This window comes from Gossypium raimondii, chromosome 10, assembly GCF_025698545.1.
Source record: "Gossypium raimondii isolate GPD5lz chromosome 10, ASM2569854v1, whole genome shotgun sequence".
Classification (NCBI taxonomy): Eukaryota; Viridiplantae; Streptophyta; class Magnoliopsida; order Malvales; family Malvaceae; genus Gossypium; species Gossypium raimondii.
In genome coordinates this window covers 7,619,946-7,639,851 of record NC_068574.1, presented here as the reverse complement: position 1 = coordinate 7,639,851, position 19,906 = coordinate 7,619,946, and the positions used below count along the sequence as shown (strand labels likewise).

The window sequence follows — 19,906 nt, the reverse complement described above, 5'->3', positions numbered from 1 at the left end:
ACTTCACCCTAAATTATAATATAAATATTAAATATTATTCATTGTAACTTATCATTTATATTTTGATATATGAAATATAAAATTTAAATAAATTCCCAACTTGTTGATAATGTTGCTGACAATATCAATCCTTCTATTATTGTTGATGATCCCATTGATACTACTAATAATAATGTTGTTGAGCCTACCATTGATCTTGTTGATAATGTGAATGAGAGAATTTCTGAGCAAGTTCCGGAAAATGTCTAAATTGAGTAGCCCATGGTTGTGATAACCTCAGTTGCAACTAATCCCGTATTTAGCCTGGGAGCCAAAGGAAGAACAAGGGCATCTATTACAAAAGAAATTGAAGCCACCTATGCTGCAAAGAAGAAAGCTGGTAAAGGAAAGAAGCTTGTGTTTGCAGTTGCTACAAATCACAAAAGAACTGGATGGAAAAGTTCATCATCATCAAAGACTGAGATAATGAACATCTTCAAGACTTCTGGAAAATTTTGATTAAGAAAAAGGTTCACAGTTATAGAGAATGTTTGAAAATCTTTAAAATCGAGTCGGTTTGTTATATTTATAATAATAAAATTTTACCGAAAAATTGGTAACTCTAGGATATATTTATTTTATTACTTTTAAGCTTATATTTCATTTAAGTTAAGAGTGGTTGAGAGTCTTTTAGTAGTATTTTAATTATGTTTTGTTAAGTAATTAAATCTTGGAGCTTTTCTTTTAATAATGAATTCCTGCCAATTTAGATACTGAAAATGTGAAATTTTATCTTTAAAGGTGGCTAGTAGAACATTGGAAATGTGAAGGAAAGAATATGTTGAATTTCACCAACTAAAACCACAATGCCGCAACAACGAACCTGACAGGAACAAGTTGGAAACGTCATACTTAAAGAGCACCACATCAACTTTTAGATTTAACCCATTTCTTAATCAAGTGTTGATAACAATCAAGGACCAGGAAAAAAATAAGCTAGGTAAGAATGTTAAAGCCCAAAATCAATTCCAAGAGGACAAGAACAGAAAGGGAAATTGGCTAACCTAAGAAATCTTGTTTTTGGAAGGGAAATAAAGATCGTATTTTTCAAATTTCGAGAAGGAGCCGTCGGGTTCACAAAATAGAACAGAAACTTTCAGAACAAGAGCGCCAGAAAAGAAGCAGAGAAGAGGAAGAAGAATGAGACACGAACAACTTACGAAGAATCACCAACATTCAGCTAAACATCTCTCTACCTTTCTCTTTATCTGTTATTCCGTTTTTCTGTTGGTTGAAACCATGGTTGAGATTTGTTTGATTGTTTTTAGTTTGATGATTATGAGCATGTTTAATCTTTGATGTTAAATTTGTAACGGTATAGACATATATTGTTACTATGCGTAATCTTGTAGGAATGGTGCTTGCAATTGTAATCTTGATATTAACTTGGCATAGACATATGTTAAATTGATCAAACGATTGAATGTAGTGACTTCGAGAGAAACTTATAACTTGTTGATTCAGAATTAATAAAATGTCATATTGCCACAACATTGTTATAGCTGTTAGGATTATTAATTAAGATGTGATATAAAACTTAATAAATCATAAATCAGGATCTATCATGTCAAATCATCAAGAATAAAATAAGAATAAAATTAAATGCGAAGCGTACCTAAATCCATGAATTCCTTGAAGTTTTTCGGGATCTTAGGATTTGATCTTCCAAATTATCATACAAGAAATTCAAAGAATATTTGCTATTTCTTTCCTAAGGATGAGATATTAGAAAAGATATCTTGTGTATAATTTGGGGACCATAATCCTAATATTTATAACCTTTGCATATTAGTTCTAATTCCTAATTAGCCTATTATTAATTAGAATTTGATTAGAACTCAATTACTATAGTATATACACATATTTGACCCATACTTTATGTAATAATTAAAGCCCAATAAAACTCTAACCAAATTAGATCACTTTTAATTTGGGCTAATAACATGTAATTACCTTTATTATATATGTGATGTCCATATTTTCCAACAATCTCCCACTTGGACCACACATATATGTACTAATTCTTTTATAATTACAAGTCATTATATAACCTTATGAGCTCAAAATTTTACTATCATATCTAAAAGGTATTCCGAACAATCTCGTCCATTAATTATGCTAACATAGAACCAAGGCAACTTTCGTTACATATATCGTAACTAAATCCATCCCTGATCACGTATATTAACACAAAAAAATGACATAGATTAAGTATGGATGTGTAGCATGAAAATTACATGCAATCTAAACATGTTTATTTCCAACTGGTCTATTTTAAACTTAAGTGGGGTCAGTATCAAAATAATAAATAGAGTGAATAAACTGAATACTTTATTTCTGATCAGAAAATAACCAAATACATAAATGTCGGAAAACAGACATAAAACAAATAAAATATAAACTCCCATTAAATCATGATATCCTCAAACAATGTAACACCCATGTGAGCAGTGTGCTCATGAAAGACATTGGGTGGTAAACCTTTTGTGAGCGGATCTGCTATCATGGAGTTTGTCCCAATTTGCTCTATGGATATTTGACCATTTTGTCTCTTTCTTTCACAACTAGAAACTTTATGTCAATATGCTTTGACTTAGATGAACTCCTATTGTTATTGGAATATGGCAGTGTTGACTTATTGTCACAAAATAATTTGAGTGGTCTTTCTACATTCTCTAAAATGCGTAGCCCTGTGACAAAGTTCCGCAACCATATTCCATGATTTGATGCCTCATAGCATGCTACAAACTCTTCTGTCATAGTGGACGAAGCTACAAGTGTATGTTTGACACTTTTCCAAAATATAGTTCCTCCAGCTAACAGGTAAATATAGCCTGATGTAGACTTCCTACTGTCTTGGCACCCAGCGAAATTAGAATCAGAATACACTACGACCTCCAAAAGATCTAATCTCTTATAAGTAAGCATGTAATCTTTTGTTCTCTGAAGATATCTCATAACCCTTTTAGCTGCTATCCAATGGTCTATACCAGGGTTGCTTAAATATCTGTCTAACATCCCAACAATATACGCAATATCCGGACGCGTACATACTTGAGCATACATTAAACTCCCAATAGCTTATGTATAGAGAATCTTTTGCATTTCCTGAATTTCAAGGTTACTTTTAGGGCCTTGAGTAAGACTAAATTTGTCTCTTTTAGTGACAGGGGTGTCACCTGGTCTACAACTCTACATGCCAAACCTTTTGAGTACTTTATCAACATAGATCTTTTGTGATAATATAAGAATACCTCGAGATCAATCTCGAGGTATCTGAATACCTAAAACAAAATAGGCATCCCCAAGATCTTTCATCTCAAAATGCTTAGATAAAAACCTCTTGGTTTCGTGTATTAGGCCTATATCATTAACAACAAGCAAAATGTCATCAACATATAGAATTAGAAATATGTACTTACTCCCACTGAATTTGTGATACACACAATCATCAACAATACTCATCTCAAAATCGAACGAAACAATTATTTGATGAAACTTGTGGTACCATTGACGGGAAGCTTGTTTGAGTCCATAAATGGATTTTGTCAATTTGCAAACCATATTCTTTGAGTCTTCCGACTCAATTTTCTAGTTGCACCATACAAATTGTTTCTTCAATGTCTCCATTAAGAAACGCAGTCTTAACATCCATCTGATGTAACTCAAGATCAAAATGAGCAACAAATGCCATAATTGTCCTGAAAGAGTCTTTCAATGAAACTGGAGAGAAAGTCTCTGTAAAATCAATACCTTCTTACTGAGTATATCCTTTAGCTACAAGACGCGCGTTATACCTCTCCACATTACCATTTGCATCCCTCTTGATTTTAAATATCCATTTACAATCAATTGGCTTTACACCTTCAGGTAATGGGACAAGTTCCCAAACTTTGTTGTCTTGCATAGACATATAGTCATCTTTCATGGCATCAATCCACTTTTGAGAATTAGAAATTTTCATGGTCTGGTGAAAGTTGATTGGATCATCTTCCATCATTCCATTATCATCATCATGTTCTTGGAGAAATACAACATAATCATTTGGAATAACATTCTCCTTTCTCTTGTGGACCTCCTTAATGACACTTGTTCTTGAGGTTGTTGAGTTTGTTCTTTTGGAACAATTACCTCATCTTGAATGGGGAATTGTTCAACATAGTCTTGTTGAGGTTCTGGATTCACTTCCTGATCAATGATAGGTATGAGAACCTAAAAATCGTCAAAAGTGATAGTAGGAACTGAGTTAGAATCCAATTCCTCCTCAAAAGCAATGCCTCTAACCTTATTTCTCCCCCCAAACTCAACATCCTCAAAAAATGTTACAGTTTCCGTCTCAAAAATATTTCTTATTATGGGATCAAAAAACTTATAGCCCCTAGATCGCTCAGAATATCCAATAAAGTAGCTGCTTACTATTTTGGAGTCTAATTTCTTTTTATGTGGCCTATAAGGCCTTGCCTCAGCTAGACATCCCCAAATGTGAAAGTTCTTTAGAATAGGCTTTTGACCTGTCCAAAGCTAATAAGGTGTTTTTACAACTGTTTTATTGGGTACTCTATTCAGAATGTAAGCTGCTGTCTTTAATGCTTCTCCCCAAAGGGACTCAGGTAAGGTAGAATGAGCAATCATGCTCCTTACCATACCCCTAAGAGTTCTGTTTCGTCTTTCAGCTACACCAGTCATACTAGGTGATCCTAACATGGTGTACTATGGAACAATATTGCATTCCTCTAGGAATTTTGCAAATGGTCTTGAACATTATTCACCTGAGCCATCATATCTACTATAGTACTCATTATCACAATCAGATCTGACGTTTTTAATCCTTTTGTTAACTTGATTTTCAACTTCAGCTTTATAAGTTTTGAACACATCCAAATATTGAGATTTCTCATGAATGAGATATAGGTAACCATAACTAGGGGTGTTCATTCGGTTAACCGACCGGTTAACCGACCCGAAATAATATTAACCGAATTAACCGACCTTTCAAAATCTTTAACCGTTAACCGAACCGAAATTTTTTCAAAAAAATTAACCGAACCGAAATTTTTTCGGTTAATTCGGTCGGTTAACCGAATTAACCGAAAATTATATGTTTTTTTTATTTTTGGTTAAAAATTAACTAAATTAACCGAATTAATCGAATTAACCGAATTACCCGAATTACCCGAATTAACCGAATTACCCGAATAAACGAATTATCCGAATTAACCGAATTACCCGAATTAACCGAATTACCCAAATTGAATCACTACATAATTAAATTATTTTTAGACTTTTAGACTTTAGTTTTAGTCTTAGTTTTAAAATTTTATTTTTATTTATTAAATTATTTGTAATTTAATTTTATGATTGGGTTGGGTTGGGTAATTGGGTTGGGTTGAATACTTGGGTTTAGGTGAATAGTGGGTCTATTTATATATTATAATTTTATTTATTAATTTTTTCGATTAACCCAAATAATTCGGTTAACCGACCTGTTTCGAACCGAATTAACCGTTAACCGAAAAATCAAAAAATAATTAACCGACCCCCGACCGAAAAAATTCGGTTAACCGACCGATTAACCGAATTCGATCGGTTAACCGAATTTTTTCGGTTTTACCCGAATTTTGCACACCCCTAACCATAACGCGAGCAATCGTCTATGAATGTTATGAAATATTGTTGACCATTCTAGGATGCCGTAGGGAATGGCCCACAAATATCTGTATGAATTAATTCTAAGATGTCTAAAGATCTGTTGGCACCCAATCTATTGGTTTTGGTCTATTTTCCCTTATTGCAATCGACACAGACATCAAAGTCTGTGAAGTCAAGGGACTCTAAAATACCATCAGACACAAGGCATTCAACTCTACCTTTTGAGATGTGACCTAAGCGCTTATGCCATAATGATGCTAACTTTTTCTTACTTAATTTACGTTTAATACCACGTGATTCCACATGCAATGTTTCATTATAGGATGTAACTGTTTCTAGCAAATAAAGGTTGTCATAAGTATTTAAATAACCAGTTCCAATAACATTTGAATTTAAAGACAAACTAAATTGATTGTTTTTGAATGAACAATAATATCCAAATTTGTCCAACAGAAACTAAATTCCGTCTAAATGACGGTACAATAAAAGTGTCTTTTAAATCTAAATAAAAACCAGTTCCTAATAACAACTTAAAATGCCAAATTGCTTCCACTTCTACCGATTTTCCATCGCCCACGAAGATGTATCTTTCACCATCACTTGGCTTTTGATAACTCAGGCAACCCTGCATAGAAACACTTATGTTAGTAGTAGCACCAGAATCTATCCACCAAGTGTTTCTAGGTATTGAAGCTAAATTAATCTCAGAACAGATTAAATTAAGAATTATACTTTTCTTTGCATGCCAAGCATGATATTTGGTACAATATTTCTTTACATGTCCAGACTTGTTACAAAAGAAACAACTCTTTGTATCTTGTTGTTGTTTCTTTTGAGCTGGACCCTTAATAGCTTCATTCTGCTATTTTTTTTTCTTGCCCTTGTCTTTAGGGGCATTGGTCAAATGAGCACTTTTAGACTTATCACGCTTCAACCTTTCTTCCTCTTGCACACAATGAGCAATGAGCTTGTTTAGAGTCCATTTCCCCTTTTGACAATTATAACTAATTTTAAATTGATTAAACTGTACAGGAAGCGATGCTAAAACCATAAGAACAAGGAATTCCTCAGAAAGCTTGATCTTAAGTACCTTAAGTCTTGAAGCAGTATGGAACATCTCCATAATTGACTCCCTTACATTTCCTTGACCCTTATACTTCATAGACATCAAAGAAGTCAGAAGTGTTGTCATCTCAACCTTATCGTTTTTAGCAAAACGTTTCTCAATTTCATCAAGAAAACCCTTGGCCTGAGTAATCTCTTCAAATTATGTGCCCCTAAAGGCTTTTGGAATGCTGTGTTTCATAATCATTAGACTCATGCGATTTGAAAAATCCCACCTCTCAAAATCCCTCTTAACATTAGGGGTGAGTGAGAGGTGCAGGTTGTTCTTCCCTTAATGCAAGGTCTATGTCCATATAGCCAAGCACTATAAGTAAGTGCATTTTCCATTCGTTAAAATTAGTCCCATTAAGCATGGGTATAGAATTTATATTAGCAGATATTGTGACAACAGAAGATGAATTAGCTGAATATAGAACAAATAAAAACAAGCTCACATAAATATTCATAAGTAAACAATAAATTCAAGATAATGGCTAATCCCTTCTCAAGACACCAAGCACAACATTAATATCAAGTCTTTGGATAGTAATATTAACAGTAAGCGACACCCTTGTTGTAGCAATCAAACATTGACAATAAATAATGTCAAACAATTAATTAATCTTTGGATTAACTTATTGCTTACACAAAATACATTATAATTGTCACACATTTATTACCACAAATATCGTTGAAGTTCTGCCAAATATTAACTTACCTTTGAGTCAATCAATAAACGCATGAATCATAAAAACATATAATTATCTTGATATTTCAAATAAACTAATCTACACAAAAGAGATCACTTTAGCGGCATTTTGTTTCAACTAATCTATTTTAAATATTAGACATCCTTAATTAAAAGCTAAAATCTGAATTTATTTGTTTCAAAATATTCACCTTAATCTTATCTTTAAATCATATTAAAAGATAAACATATATATTTATATAATTTTCCAAAACAACATATATTAAACCAATCAAAACATGCATATATATTATATATTTATATATATAAACGAAACATATATATGAATCAATTTCTATACTTTGAATTTTTTCTTTTTTAATTAAATGTTATTTTTTATTAAATGCCTTATATGATTTAAAAATATTAATAATAACCACATGTTTTGCAAATATATATATGCATATATACATACAGCAAAGCGAAGCATAAATTAAAAACAAAACAAAACATAACATGATTGATACATATAGCAAAAGCACCAACTTTAACCTTCATGCGATCGACGAATTAAAATACAGATCACACAATCACCGAAATCAACCAAATTAAAAATTAAAACAAAACCCTAAAAATTTTAATATGAATTCAAGATAATCAAGATCTAAAAAAATACTTTAATATAAATCTTCAAAGATCAACATGTATATCCAAAAGATAAAACCCATGAAATTTCATGAATCAATCATTCAAATGAAGAACCTTAATCAATTCTCAATTATTCGATATGACGAAGCTCTGATACCACTTATTAGAATTATTAATTAAGATATGATATAAAACTTAATAAATCATAAATCAGGATCTGTTATGTCAAATCATCGAGAACAAAACAAGAATAAAACTAAATGCGGGAGCATACCTGAATCCATGATTTCCTTGAAGTTTTTTTCGGATATTGAGGATTTGATTTTCTAAATTAGCACACAAGAAATTCAAAGAATATTTACTCTTTCTTTCCTAACGATGAGATATTAGAAAAGATATATTATGTATAATTTGGGGACCATAACCCTAATATTTATAACCTTGGCATATTAGTTCTAATTCTAATTAGCCCATCATTAATTAGAATTTGATTAGAACTCAATTACTAGAGTATCTACACATATTTGACCGATACTTTATTTAATAATTAAAACCCAACAAAACTCTAACCAAATTAGATCACTTTTAATTTGGGCTAATAACATGTAATTACCTTTATTATATATGTGATGTCCATATTTTTCAACAATAGCATCGCTACCAATAATTCTATATTAGGGCAAAATAATTATTCTAGATCTTCATCTTATTGCTATTAATTTGTGTTACTATTTTTAACTTGTTTCAGATATTTCTTTGCTTTCAATCAAATTTTTTTTAGATTTACTTCCTAAGTTGCCAATTGTTAATTTTGCAAATTATTATTTTAAAATCAATTCATGTAGAGACGATAACTATAGTATTACTACTATATTACTTGCTAGCGATTGTGTACACTTCCACATCATAAGAAAATTCGCGACAAGTTTTTTTTGTCGTTACTGGGGATTGATTTAGTTGTTATTTGTGAAATTAATTATCTTGCAATTTGGTTTAATTTTCTTTTATTCTTACTTTATTAATTTTCGTGATTATTTAGGTGATAACTGTTTATGAACAAAGACCACGATCTTGAATTACTTTCGTGTGATCCTAAAATTGAGCATACTTTTCGAATAAGGAGAAGAGAACAAGTAACTTAGAGACAAGTAGTAGTAATGGATCCTCCACAACAAGTTCATAAGGGAGTAGTTACAAATAATGCTCAAAACACAGTCACTATTGTTGATGACAAAGACCGCGCCATTCGAGAATATGTTGTTTCTCTCTTCAACGACCTCAATCCAGGTGTTGTGGGACCCAAAATTGAGGCACCTCAATTCGAACTGAAGTCGATCATGTTCCAAATGTTGCAAACGATGGGTCAATTTAGTGGGATGCCTACTAAAGATTCGCACATTCACCTTCGCTTATTCATGAAAGTTAGTGACTAGTTTAAATTGGTTGGAGTTACAGAGGATGCCTTGTGACTAAAATTATTTCTATACTCCTTATGGGATAGAGCATGAGTACGATTGAATTCCCTATCGCCCGATTCCATAAATACATGGCAAGAATTGGTTGAACGATTCTTGATGAAGTATTTTCCTTCTAGTAAGAATGCCAAGCTTTGCAATGAAATTACCTTATTTCAACAACTTGATGAAGAATCTCTATATGAGGCGTGGGAGCGATTCAAGGAGTTATTGCGGAAGTGTCCTCATCATGGCATTCCTCACTGCATTCAATTGGAGACTTTCTACAATGGTCTTAAGGCTCATACTAGAATGATTGTAGATGCTTCAGCAAATGAAACTCTTCTTGCTAAGTTCTATAATGAAGCATACAAAATTCTCGAAAAGATATTTAGCAACAACTATCAATGGTCGACTACTAAAGTATCTACCGAAAAAAGAGTGGTTGGAGTTCATGAAGTTGACGCACTTACATCTTTGGCATCCCAAGTAACTTCTATTTTGGCTATGCTTAAAAACATGAACATGAATCTACCCAAGGGTAACTCGAAGGGCCAACCTTTGGATTAGTTTAAAAATGGTTCTTGTGTATATAGTGGTGATGGTCATGGTTTTAACAATTGTCTGTCTAATCCGACATCGTTTTATTACAAGGGAAAGTAGAATAAGAATGCTCTACAATCAAATTTTTACAATCCTTTGTGGAGGCATTATCCAAATTTTTCATAGAGTAAACAAGGGGCTGGTCATATCAACTCTTCTATGTCGTCTTGACCAAATTATCCTCTGAGATATTCTCAACAAGTTCAAAGATCCCCACTAGTCGAGTCATTTAATAATCTTGAAAAGTTGTTACATGCTTACATGGTAAAGAATTATGTGACTTTGAGAAATTTAGAGAATCAAGTTGGGCAGTTAACTAATGAGCTTAGAAGTAGACCTCAAGGCGTTTTACCAAGTGATGCAGAAAATCCGAGGAATGTGGGTAAAGAACACTGCAAAGCCATCACCTTGAGAAATTGGAGGACATTAGAGATTAAGGATTCTGAAGCTGAAGATGAGCCCTCGATAACCCAAAACAAAGAGAAAATTCAAAGAAATGTTGAAATTCAAGGACCTTTTATTTTAATAATAAATTTCTGCCAATTTAGATACTAAAAATGTGAATTTTTATCTTTAAAGGTTGTTAGTAGAATATTGGAAATGTGAATGAAAGAATATGCTTAATTTCACCAACTGAAGCCTCAATGATGCAACAATGCCACAGTAACAAACTTGGCGGGAAGTTGGAAACATCGTACTTAAACAGAGACACATAAGCTTTTGGGCTTAACCCATTTCTTAATCAAGTGCTAATAACAATCAAGAACTAGGAAAAAAATAGGCTAGGCAAGAGTGTGAAAACTCAAAATCACTTCCAATAGGACAAAAACAGAATAGGAAAGTGGTTGACCTAGGAAATCTTATTTTTGAAAGGGATATAAAGATCCTATTTTTCAGATTTTGAGGAGCCGTCGGGTTCACAAAATAAAACAGAAACTTTCAGAGCAAGAGCACTAGAAAAGAAGCAAAGAAGAGGAGGAAGAATGAGACACGAATAACTTGTGAAGAACCACCAACATTCGACTCAACATCTCTTCGCCTTTCTCTTTATTTGTTATTTCATTATTCTGTTGGTTGAAACCATGACTGAGATTTGTTTGATTGTTTTTAGTTTGATGATTATGGGCTAAACATTTGTTAGCTAGAATCATTTTGGAACCCTAATGTGGGATTATTCATACTTTTCTACGGATGTTTGGTGCAATTTAATGTTTTTTCATTCAAGTGACTTTAATGTTCAATGCTTGCTATTTCCTGGCCAATATTAGTGGGTAATTGAGTTAATTACTAAATTTGAAAGGGTTGTGATTAATGGACGTAAAACTTGAATGGGTACATGTTTAATTTCTTTGATGTTAAATTTGAAACAGTATAAACATATATTGTTACCATGCATAATCTTGTAGGAACAGTGCTTGCAATTGTAATCTTAATATTAACTTGGCATAGACATATGTTAAATTGATTAAAAGATTGAATGTAGTGACTTCGAGAGAAGCCTATAACTTGTTGATTCCGGATTAATTAAATATCATATTGTCGCAGTATTGCTACTGCATCGCTCCCAATGGTTGCATATTAGGGGGGAATAATTATTCTAACTCTTCATCTCACTGCTATTAATTTGTGTTACTGTTTTTAACTTGTTTCATACATTTCTTTCCATTCAATCAGATTTTTTTAGATTTACTTCCTAAGTTGCCGATTGTTAATTTTACAAATTATTGCTTTAAAATCAATCTCTGTGGAGACGATAACTCTAATATTGTGATTGTGTACACTTACACATCATAAGAAAATTCGCAACAAAAGTACATGTTCTTTGTGCGAGACGGATTCATGTAAATCCTGACTTTCAACCTAACAGTCTTCTTCGCTTTCCTCATACCTTGAATTGAATCGAGTGTGGACTTGAGCAACACAAACCAAACATAGAACAAGAAACGATATTATTATAGAAACCGGTAAAAATCGTAATTCCTAGAAAATAGAATTTATTCTGAGTAAATAAATTAGCATATTTTCTAGCAGAATAATGATAACTCAATAATCAAGAAATGTGTATTTTAGATCAACCAGTGTCATTTATATATAAGGAGAGATAGAAGAATCATGGTTGAATAAGGTTTAAAAAATAATATTTATTTAATAGAAAACACTCTCCTAGCCTAACTAGGAGAGAAGGGGCCGCATACCCTCTTAAATTCCCTTAAGGTTGCTGCCTTTCACATGTTATATGAGGTAGATTGAACCTCTAATGTATTGGGTTTAATTATATGTGTTTCCTGAACTTTTAACCCAACACTTTATAATTTAATTCAATCCAATATTTGTTTTCTATTTCCCTAAATAAATATTGTCCATTTAATTAATTAAATTAACTAAATTAATTTCATAATTAAATTATTTTATCAACCCAATTCTAATTCCATTAAAGTCATGGCAACTTTACCGTAAAAGAATCTATAATGAAATATATTTAATTTTCTTATTCAATGGATTCATAATGACAAATTAATTTAATTCCATTTTAGAACTTTAATTATTTAATTATAATTATTTAAATAATAATTTGAAAATCTTAAATTAATTCTCAAGTCATTTTTATACTTAGTAAGAAAACACAATCATTTGTAAATGCGATTCATTTCTCTATCTTTATCATTTTCATTCATTTACGTTCATATGGTTTTACATGTAATTCATTTTAGTTTCAACAAGATAATGGAGGATTAATTGAACATATATAATTAGTGCTTAAATAATTTATAATTAAATTCTAACTTTTACCTATTAATTATAAACTTATTTAATCATGAAATTATTCTACTATAGTATCGTAATGACATCTCCCTAATTACATATCATTATTAAAGCTACTTAATAAGTGTTCATCCAATGACTTTCTCATAAGTGTATTACCCTCATAGGATATCTTTAATCTCTTTGGGATAAATTCGTTCTCCCAATATGATCGTATTTTATCTTATGGTAACCATTACATCTTACATAATAAAAGTTGATTACTATCAAATAGTAATCAAGTCATTTATCACAAAGACAAATGACCCGTGACTATTTTTACTTTTCATTTATATATAAAAACACAAATTTGAAGAAACTTTCGAATGACTAAAATATCATTTATTTTTCATCCTATTACTAATTTCACATTTAAAAATAAATGTAATATTTAATTTAGAATTATTAATTAAAAATTTTAAAGTAAAATAAAATTTTAATAATTATGTTTTAATAGAAGTTATAATAATTACATATTTAAAATAATTATAATTTAATTTATAATTATAATCATTTAAAAAATATTTTTATTTTATCTTTTACTTGATATTATTTTTATGCATATTAAATATATATTATTTAAATATTATTACTATTAAAAATAAAATTGAATAATGAAGAGTTTATTTTACCATATAACAATTTTCAAGGTTTGTATAAATGCTTTAATAATAGAAATTTTTTTATTAGTACTATATTTGAATTATCAAAATAATTAATATATTTTAATAACGTTAATTAGTTATTTTTTTAAAAGGATTGTGTACAATAAAATTATATTGTACATTGAAAATAGAAAAATATTTTAAATATTATTTGAATTTTTAATATTATTAAAAGATTTATTGATCTACAAAATATAAATATTTTAATATGGTATTTGAAAATCTGTTTATTATATTTGAACTGTTAAACAAATTAATATATTTTAATTATATTAAAAAATCAAATAACGAATTAAAAATTAATAGCAATAATTAAAAATACATTATTTAAATTTAATTTAAAATTAATTGTAGAGATAAAAGAGTAACTTCACATTTTCAAATAATCTAGAATTGTTAAAATATTTTGAATTAATATTTTACTATTACATATGTTTTTTCATGTAAAAGATCGTTATTTTATTCTAAATTTACCCAAAATTCAAATTTCATGTTTCAATTTTGTGGAAAATGGATTACCAAGTGATGTGTACAATTAACGTTAATTAGGGATTTAATAATGTGGTGATAAAATTACCAAAAAAAATTATGACGAAAATTGCAATAAAGTAATTAAACGAAAATAAAATTTAATATTAAACTCTTTATTTTTAACCCTAACCCTTTTAATCTGAAGCTCCCATTAGGTTTCTATTCCAACGTTATTATTATTAGAAATTTCATGCTACATAAATGAAAATTACGTATTTAAAAGATGTATTTAAAAATAACATACAATAAATAAGAAAGTATATTGTTTGAAACTAATTAACCTTAATAACACATACAATATGTACGATATTAAAATAATATATATATTAAATTGTGAGTAAAACAAAATTTGAACACCTAAATACATTAGATTAAGAATATTAAATGTATTACAATTGTTTATCGTGATGGTGTCAATATATACAAGTAATGTGATACGAGCCAAAGAGGTGACACTCAAGGGGTTGTTTTTCCTTGTGGTCCAGTCACTCGAAGCAAGGCACGACAATTAAAATCAAAGATGAATGCTTTTGTCCAAGACTTTGTTGCTACAAATTTAAGTCATCATGTTCGTGACGTTGACAAATACGGGAATGCAATTCACTGGACCAATCTTGGAATAGTGAAAGCCCATAAATTGGTGGATTAATCTTTTATGTATCTTATTATTATTATTATTTCCTTAATTCTCATTGGTTGGGACACATCACTTATGAGTTAAGTAAATTTATTGGTTAGGTTATTATTTATTTTATTTTCTTAGATAATTTTAAAGAATTTTATTAGGATTCAATTACTCTTAAAAGAGTTTTATTAGGATTCAATTACTCTTGTAATTTGCCTTTAAATAGGCTTACTTTCTACACATTGGACGGGATATAAAAAAGAGAGTATTTGTTTTCTTCCAAATTTGTGTGAGGCAAATTTTTGAGAGTAGAGTGATTCTTCTCTTGCTATTTAGTTTGGAGTTTGTTACTTTCGAGGGTATTTCGGAGTTACAAATATTCAAATTTCTTTCCAGTTCATCGGTGTTTCTAGAGGTTCTTCTTCTAGGGGTTTCGTAAGGAGCCGCTCAATCATTGGCGTTTTTGGTTGCAAGTTAACTAAGGGTTCCATAGGGCAAATCTATCCTATTATTATTATTATTATTATTATTATTATTATTATTATTATTATTATTATTTAACTAATTTTATTTATTCTCGTTTTTATTTCTAATTTGTGTTTCTCTTGTGTCTAGATCCGGGGTTCCGCATCGGTTGGTATCAGTTTTAGGCCATTCGGTGTTATTTTTAAAGCTAAAATCAAATCCAAAACGAGTTAAAATACCAAAAATACTTTTCATCGGTTTCGTCGATTCTCTTTTTTTTGAAGTTTGTGTTTATTCTCCTCTTATTCTTTAAAAAAACAGAAAAAAAAAAGTAAAAAGTGCAAAAAAAAAAGTTTTCTACCTTTCATACGTAGGTTTCTTCTTTTCCTATTATTGTTATTATTTTTATTTTTATTTTTTCCAAAATTGATTTTTTTTCCTTCTTTTCTTGACTCAAGTATAATTAAAGCTTCAATTTTTGACAATCTTAAGACACCAAACATTTCCGATTTTTGTTTTTTTTTTAATTTGGGTAGAGTTTTCTTAAGTTTTCTTCTTATTAAAGCTTTTCTTTGACTCTAGAGTTAGGGATCGTTGCAGGTCTACGTTTTTTTGCTTCTCTTACGCTTTCTAACACTTTGGTTCTTCTTGTGTTAGCAGATATTAAAGGCACGCACAATTCCTTCATCCGTGTAGCCTCCATTACAAATTGCCTCGTCAAGTTTATTGGCCTCTTAGAGCAATTAGGGTCTTCATTGTTTCTTTGAAGTTTGCACCTCCGTTATTTGATCTTGATTAGTAACCCTCTCCAAACATATTTACAAGTTTTGAATCATTCAGAGAGTTATTCTTTTGAGAGCTAACAAGTGAGGTTATTATTATTTTTTCTTTCTTGTTCCTGTTTGTTTGATCTTTCACAGATACCATGCCGCTCACTAGATCCCAAACTAGTAAAAATGAGGAGGATGAGCAAAAAAGAGAGAACGATCATTTGGTCGAGTTGTTACAAAAAGAGATGAAAAAGATGCAAACTCAATTCGAACATCGCATAACCCAGATGTTACAAGAGCAAAGGGAGTATCTTGATGCAAAACTTACAACTCAAGAGAGATACATTGCCGATAATTACAAGAAGTTGAACGAAGCTTTTATAAGCCGATCAAATTTGCGCGATCGAACTTTTAAACGAAGGGAGGACCATGTTTTTGATGATCACTTTGAGTCCGAGTATGTACCTAGAGAAAGGTTGGAACGAAACAATGACACCCCCAAACCAAAATTTCATTCTTTCTCAGGGAAGAATGATCTTGATGCTTACCTTGATTGGGAGGAAAAGATGGAAGCAGTCTTTGCTTGTTACAACTACTCTGATGAGAAAAAGGTAACATACGCTGTCGCTGAGTTCATTGATTATGCACTAACATGGTGGAATCAATTATGTAAAAGTAAGATTCTTTATAGAGAGCAAACTGTTACTACTTGGGTTGAAATGAAGCGCATCTTGCGAAAACGGTTTGTTCCACCATACTATTATCGAGAACTCCATCAAAGACTCCAACATCTTGTTCAAGGAGATAGATCTGTGGATAACTACTACAAAGAGATGGAGACTATTCAGATTAGAGCCAACCTTGTTGAAGAGACTGAGGTGACTATAGCTAGATTCCTTGCCGGCCTAAAGCCTGAGATTGCAAATCGAGTTGAGTTACAACACTACATGGATGTTGAAGAGATGCTTCAAACCACACTCACCATTGAAAAGCAATTACGAAATAAAGGGACAACGAGGGGTGCTAGTTCAGTTTCTAATCCTGCTTGGAGAGGAAATTGGCAAAAACAAGATGATAGATTATGGAATGGGAGAGATGCACGGTTCAAGCCAAATGAGCCTAGAACTTACTCCAAAGATAGAGGTATGCCCAATTCATTTAAAGGTTCTACTTCTACTAATCGAGCTCCATCTTCTTCTTCTACTTCTCCTAGTGCTATTAAGCAGCCAAAAGATATTACTTGTTTCAAATGCCAAGGAAAGGGTCACTATGCTCGAGAATGCCCTAATAAAAAGTCATTGGTGATTCGAGAAGATGGCGAGGTTGATTTTGAGTCTGATAACGAAGATGAGATGCCTCATTTGGAATATGCTGATGATGTGCATACTCATGATGAGTATGAAGAATACTTGGAGTATGGTGAGAAAGCACTTGTTGCTCGAAGGGCTTTAAATGTCCAGTTTAAAGAGGAAGGGAGCGAACAAAGAGATAACATTTTCCACACGAGATGTTTGATTGGTGGACAACCTAGTTCATTGATCATTGATAGTGGAAGTTGCACCAATGTGGTGAGTTCTTCCCTTGTTGAGAAACTTGGCCTACCTTGTGTGAAGCATCCAAGGCCATACCGCTTGCAATGGCTGAATGATAGTGGGGAGGTAAAAGTATCTAAACAATGCTTAGTTTCATTTTCCATTGGTAGATACTCTGATAAAGTTTTGTGTGATGTTGTTCCAATGCAAGCTGGGCACATATTACTTGGACGGCCATGGCAGTTTGATCGACGAGTAAATCATGATGGTTTCCTTAACCAATATACCTTTGTGTTCCTCGGAAAGAAGTTTACTTTGGCTCCACTTCCTCTTCAAGAAATCTACAATGATCAATTCAAACTTGCTAGTGAGATGGGTAAGGGAAGTGAGGTAAAATCATTAAAAAATGCTGAGAGTAAAGAGGCCCTTAGTGTTAAAAGCCAACTTAAAGGCCCAACATTGGTAAGTGATTGCACACACAAGTCACGAGATGAGAGAGTGAGTTTATTCGCTAGGTTTCGAGATATCAAATTTGCTCTTTGTACAAAACAAACATTTGTAATTATTAGGTTTAGAGAAAACTTTGTTTTGACTAACCCTAATACACATTTGCCTAGTTGTTTTGTTGATCTTTTGCAGATTTTGAGGATGTATTTCCTTCGAAATGCCTAAGGATTACCTCCTTTACGAGGATTGAACATCAAATTGACTTTGTGCCTGGTTCAAGTATTCCGAATAGACCAGTCTATCGAAGCAATCCTGAAGAAACTAAGGAGTTGCAAAGGCAAGTTGAAGATCTCTTAGAGAAAGGGTTGATTCGTGAGAGTCTAAGCCCTTGTGCGGTCCCTGTACTTCTCGTCCCAAAAAAAGATGGTTCTTGGAGAATATGTGTTGATTGTCGTGCTGTCAACAAGATTACGGTAAAGTATCATCCAATTCCTCGATTAGATGATATGTTGGATGAGCTTAATGGTGCATGCATTTTCTCTAAAATTGAGTTAAAAAGTGGTTACCATCAAATAAGAATGAAACAATGTGATGAATAGAAAACTGCTTTTAAGACTAAGTATGGCCTGTATGAGTGGTTAGTCATGCCATTTGGCTTAACTAATGCTCCTAGCACATTCATGAGATTAATGAACCACATACTTAGACCTTTTTTAGGAAAATTTGTCGTTGTGTATTTTGATGACATACTGATTTATAGCAAAACTTTGAATGATCATGTTGGGCATGTTAAATTAGTATTGGATGTGTTAAGGCATGAACGACTCTTTGCTAATCTTGAAAAATGCACCTTTTGTATGAATAAGCTTGTTTTTTTGGGTTTTGTGATAAGTTCTACAGGAATCCATGTGGATGAGGAGAAGGTAAAGGCAATTAAAGAATGGCCTATCCCTAAAACTGTTTCTGAGGTAAGGTCTTTTCTTGGGTTAGCCGGTTTCTACCGCAAGTTTGTTCGTAACTTTTCCACAATTGCTTCGCCTTTGACTGCACTTATTAAAAAGGATGTATCTTTTCATTGGACAGATAAGCAAGAATTAGCATTTAATAAACTTAAAGATAAATTGTGTAATGCTCATATTCTTGTTTTACCTAATTTTGAAAAGACCTTTGAGATTGAATGTGATGCTTCTGGTGTAGGTATAGGTGTCGTCCTCATGCAAGATAGTAAACCACTAGCCTACTTTAGTGAGAAACTTGGTGGAACACATTTGAACTAGTCGACCTATGATAAAGAGTTGTATGCCTTGGTAAGGGCACTAGAAGTTTGGCAACATTACCTTTTACCAAAGGAGTTTGTGATTCACACTGACCATGAATCACTGAAGCACTTAAAAGGACAAGGTAAGTTGAACAAGCGACATGCGAGGTGGGTTGAATTCATTGAATCTTTTCCTTATGTTATAAGGTATAAGAAAGGTAAAGATAATATTGTGGCTGATGCTCTATTAAGGAGGTACACTTTACTTAGTACTTTACATACTAAGTTATTAGGTTTTGAGTATCTCAAAGATTTATATGCCACTGATTCTGATTTTGCAAGCATTTATGACGCATGTGAACATTGTGCATTTTACAAATTTTATAAGCATGATGGCTATCTTTTTCGAAATAATAGACTATGCTTACCAAAGTGTTTAATGCGAGAATTGTTGGTTCGAGAGGCTCATAGTGGTGGTCTTATGGGTCATTTTGGAGTCACTAAGACTTATGATGTTTTACATGAGCATTTTTATTGGCCTAACATGCGAAAACTTGTTGAGAAAATTTGCTCTACTTGCATTACTTGTAAACAAGCTAAATCCACTGTGATGCCTCATGGTCTAT

At 31.8% G+C, this 19,906-nt stretch overlaps 1 non-coding gene across 1 annotated transcript; it reads right to left on the bottom strand.

Moving 5' to 3' along the window:
• Positions 1–9,732: 9,732 nt before the first annotated feature.
• LOC128034417 (small nucleolar RNA R71) lies at positions 9,733–9,839 on the bottom strand. Its single transcript, XR_008190542.1, has one exon. It is a non-coding gene; the product is annotated as a small nucleolar RNA R71 (small nucleolar RNA).
• Positions 9,840–19,906: the final 10,067 nt, after the last annotated feature.